At 46.7% G+C, this 5,000-nt stretch overlaps 2 non-coding genes across 2 annotated transcripts; both read left to right on the top strand.

Moving 5' to 3' along the window:
• Window positions 1-2,100: 2,100 nt before the first annotated feature.
• Window positions 2,101-4,006, top strand: LOC123719832. Its single transcript, XR_006755926.1, has one exon. It is a non-coding gene; the product is annotated as a small subunit ribosomal RNA (ribosomal RNA).
• A 350-nt stretch (window positions 4,007-4,356) lies between these two features.
• Window positions 4,357-4,513, top strand: LOC123719843. Its single transcript, XR_006755934.1, has one exon. It is a non-coding gene; the product is annotated as a 5.8S ribosomal RNA (ribosomal RNA).
• Window positions 4,514-5,000: the final 487 nt, after the last annotated feature.

The raw sequence follows: 5,000 nt of genomic DNA, 5'->3' as shown, positions 1-5,000 counted from the left end.
ACATACATACATACATATTATTAATAAATATAATTGTTTTTTTTGTTTTTTTTTTTCTTCAAATAAACCCACATTGCCATTTCTCTGAGCGTGTGCTGCGAGCTTCAACGAGAAACATTCGGCGCGAAACTGTCGAGCGGCCGGCCGTCGCGCGCCGCACCTGTACGAGAAACATTTTCCTCTGACGTTGCATCGGAATAATTATTATACATACATACATACATACATACATACATACATATTATTAATAAATATAATTGTTTTTTTTGTTTTTTCTTTTCTTCAAATAAACCCACATTGCCATTTCTCTGAGCGTGTGCTGCGAGCTTCAACGAGAAACATTCGGCGCGAAACTGTCGAGCGGCCGGCCGTCGCGCGCCGCACCTGTACGAGAAACATTTTCCTCTGACGTTGCATCGGAATAATTATTATACATACATACATACATACATACATACATATTATTAATAAATATAATTGTTTTTTTTGTTTTTTCTTTTCTTCAAATAAACCCACATTGCCATTTCTCTGAGCGTGTGCTGCGAGCTTCAACGAGAAACATTCGGCGCGAAACTGTCGAGCGGCCGGCCGTCGCGCGCCGCACCTGTACGAGAAACATTTTCCTCTGACGTTGCATCGGAATAATTATTATAATTCATTATTATACATACATACATACATACATACATACATACATACATATTATTAATAAATATAATTGTTTTTTTTGTTTTTTCTTTTCTTCAAATAAACCCACATTGCCATTTCTCTGAGCGTGTGCTGCGAGCTTCAACGAGAAACATATCTATCAATACAAATGTCTATTCAAAAAAAAGAAAACAAACAAAATCATATCAGTCAATAAAATAAATAATAATATTTTTTTACTACTACTACTAGTACTACTACGTGCTACTACTGCACGCCAATACACATACATAATAAAATGAAAAATCGTCTCTCTCTCGCTCGCTCTACGAGAAACATTCGACGTCCGCTCCAATGCCGACGCGGACTATTGCTCTCGGTATAGATGTGGAGCGAAACAGTCGTGCGCACAGCGTCGACTCGTTCTCGTTGCCGCGCGTCGTTCGTCTCAAATAGACACGAACGACGGACGAGAGAGAATAGAATGTGTTCTTGTTTTTGTGTTTGTGCGAAGTGTGAGAATATTATATACATATATTCGCGCATGGATGATATAGATATGGGTATGGATTTTCGGAGGAAATTATATCAAATTCGTATTTCGAATGCGAGACCGCCGAGATCTTTCCCAGCTCTCTCTCTCTCTGTGTGTGTGGTGTATAGTACATTTTATATATCTCTCTTGTGTCAACACAAAATAACAAAGAATATACATACTACTCCTCCTCATATTTTATATAATATAATATAAAATTATATTATAGCACCGCGTTCGCAGACCGTATGGTGATGTTACCAATCGACCAAGATTTGGGACCGTCTCCCCCGGTGTTATCTGTGATGTTAAAAGAATACGCTTCTAGGCACACCTCAACGCAGGGCGCCTAGCGTGTTCGACACGTGCGCGGTCGCCACGGCGACCGTATATGTAAAGAATGTATAAAAGAGGACGCACACGCGCCCATCGTCGAAACGGTGTGCGCAGCGTCGTGTTGGAATTTATCCCTCAAGCTCCGGGCGTTGATCGTATCTAGTGCGAATCATGCGTGTGTGTGCGCATGTAATTGCCAGCCGAGTTTTAATATGTTTACAATAACGTATTGAATAAAAATTGAGAAGTTGCGTTTAGATGAATGTTCAATTTTCAAATTGTCACAACATCGATTCCCGCCCGCGGGGTCGTGTTCGTTGCAGTTTTATGTCCCTCACAGTGGTCGAGCATCGTTGTACATCACCTCGTTGCGAGATCGTGACGGGACGGCCGCTCGTAGACCGGTCAAAGTTAGTCTATCGATATGAAGCGCGAACGTCGCGTCGCGTGCAAATTCGACGCGTTACGTTCACGCGTGTCGAGAAGGCGCGCGCGCAAGCGCGCGCCCCTCGACGCCGCCGAGCCAGCGGCTCGCCGAAGCCGCGTGACCGCGGTGTAGGCGTGTCGTTTGCGTAAGCAGCTCCCTGGTTGATCCTGCCAGTAGTTATATGCTTGTCTCAAAGATTAAGCCATGCATGTCTCAGTGCAAGCCGTATTAAGGCGATACCGCGAATGGCTCAATATATCAGTTTTGGTTCCTTAGATCTTACTCAGTTACTTGGATAACTGTGGTAATTCTAGAGCTAATACATGCAATCAGAACTCTGACCAGTGATGGGATGAGTGCTTTTATTAGATCAAAACCAATCGGCGGAGGGCCATGCGTCCGAAGTCGTTAATTTTGATGAATCTGGATAACTTTTGCCGATCGCACGGTCCAGTACCGGCGACGCATCTTTCAAATGTCTGCCTTATCAACTTTCGATGGTAGTTTCTGCGACTACCATGGTTGTCACGGGTAACGGGGAATCAGGGTTCGATTCCGGAGAGGGAGCCTGAGAAACGGCTACCACATCCAAGGAAGGCAGCAGGCGCGCAAATTACCCACTCCCGGCACGGGGAGGTAGTGACGAAAAATAACGATACGGGACTCTTACGAGGCCTCGTAATCGGAATGAGTACACTTTAAATATTTTAACGAGGAACAATTGGAGGGCAAGTCTGGTGCCAGCAGCCGCGGTAATTCCAGCTCCAATAGCGTATACTAAAATTGTTGCGGTTAAAAAGCTCGTAGTTGCATTTGTGCGCCGCGCTGTCGGTGCACCGCATCCGCGGTGATACTGACACGTCTGCGGAGCATATCGTCGGTGAGCCGGCGGTAAAACGCCGGTTCAATATCAAAATCCTATCGCGGTGCTCTTCGGTGAGTGTCGAGGTGGGCCGACAATTTTACTTTGAACAAATTAGAGTGCTCAAAGCGGGCTCAAAATGCCGCTTGAATATTTCGTGCATGGAATAATAGAATATGATCTCGGTTCTATTTTGTTGGTTTTCAGAACTCCGAGGTAATGATTAATAGGGATAACTGGGGGCATTCGTATTGCGACGTTAGAGGTGAAATTCTTGGATCGTCGCAAGACGAACATCAGCGAAAGCATTTGCCAAAGGTGTTTTCATCAATCAAGAACGAAAGTTAGAGGTTCGAAGGCGATTAGATACCGCCCTAGTTCTAACCGTAAATATGTCATCTAGCGATCCGCCGACGTTACTACAATGGCTCGGCGGGCAGCTTCCGGGAAACCAAAGATTTTGGACTCCGGGGGGAGTATGGTTGCAAAGCTGAAACTTAAAGGAATTGACGGAAGGGCACCACCAGGAGTGGAGCCTGCGGCTTAATTTGACTCAACACGGGAAATCTCACCAGGCCCGGACACCGGAAGGATTGACAGATTAACAGCTCTTTCTTGATTCGGTGGGTGGTGGTGCATGGCCGTTCTTAGTTGGTGGAGCGATTTGTCTGGTTAATTCCGGTAACGAACGAGACTCTAGCCTGCTAAATAGGCGTCGTCATTCAAGGTGTGCGCGACTCTCGGGGAGCGCAACTCACTGGCGACGTATTAAAATTCTTCTTAGAGGGACCGGCGGCTTCGAGCCGCACGAGATTGAGCAATAACAGGTCTGTGATGCCCTTAGATGTCCTGGGCCGCACGCGCGCTACACTGAAGGAATCAACATGTTCTCCCTGGCCTAGAGGCCCGGGCAACCCGTTGAAACTCCTTCGTGCTGGGGATTGGGGTTTGCAATTATCCCCCATAAACGAGGAATTCCTAGTAAGCGCGAGTCATAAGCTCGCGTTGATTACGTCCCTGCCCTTTGTACACACCGCCCGTCGCTACTACCGATTGAATGATTTAGTGAGGTCTTCGGACCGACACGCGGTGGCCTCACGGCCGTCGGCGTTGCTGGGAAGTTGACCAAACTTGATCATTTAGAGGAAGTAAAAGTCGTAACAAGGTTTCCGTAGGGGAACCTGCGGAAGGATCATTAACGTTGGTTTTTTCTTTTTGTTTTGTTGTTGTCAAAGACTCGCAAAAAAAGAAAAAAATACAAAAACACGTGAATGATACGAATCAAAATCGAATCCGAGACGGTTGACTCTCTCTCGTCGATTCGCGACGTGTGCGTTGCGACACGCTTTGATTAGCGTTCGCTATCGCCTATTGATACTTTGAAATAATATTTTAATTTTTGTGTACAACCACGCAAATAAAAGAGATTTTCTTTCTTTTCATTTGTCGTACACGTTAATGATAAGTATTATTTTCAAATTTTTTTGTTTAATTTTTTCGCACCTTTTATATTTTCTCATACAAAAACACACACAAAAACAAAACGATTACCCTGAACGGTGGATCACTTGGCTCGCGGGTCGATGAAGAACGCAGTTAACTGCGCGTCATAGTGTGAACTGCAGGACACATTTGAACATCGACATTTCGAACGCACATTGCGGTCCGTGGAGAAATATCCAGGACCACTCCTGTCTGAGGGCCGGCTGCATAAAAACAAAAAGCCACACTGTTCGCGTGACGAGCGGCGATCGCTGCGACTCCGGTCGTAGCGCCGCATCTCTGTCGCGCGTGCAATTGACGGTTTCGCTAGGCCGCCGAGCGGCCGAACGATCCGTTCGAATATATGTTCGATTACGACTCGTCATCCGTATTGGCCGTGTTAAGCCACGTCTATACGATACTTTTGTCGCACAAATAAATTCTCCCCGCCGCACCGTGTCTCCCGCGGCACGGGTGCGCGTCGAGTCTTTACGCAACGACAACGACAACGACGACAACGACGTTCGCGTTTACGCGTCGCGCGTGTTTGCTCGCATCGTCCCGGTCCCGCATGGCGATCGCGCGACGGTCGGCGCCGGTGCGCGCGTCGACGTGTCTCGACGCTGTCGTTGAAAGTTGTCGCGTTCGGCTCAGTTTCTCTTACTCTCGCGAGAGGAAGCGAAACGCGCGCGCCCGCTGCTCTAGCGGTT

The sequence above is a fragment of the Pieris brassicae genome, unplaced genomic scaffold, assembly GCF_905147105.1.
Source record: "Pieris brassicae unplaced genomic scaffold, ilPieBrab1.1, whole genome shotgun sequence".
Taxonomy (NCBI): Eukaryota; Metazoa; Arthropoda; class Insecta; order Lepidoptera; family Pieridae; genus Pieris; species Pieris brassicae.
This window is presented reverse-complemented; position numbering and strand designations above follow the sequence as displayed.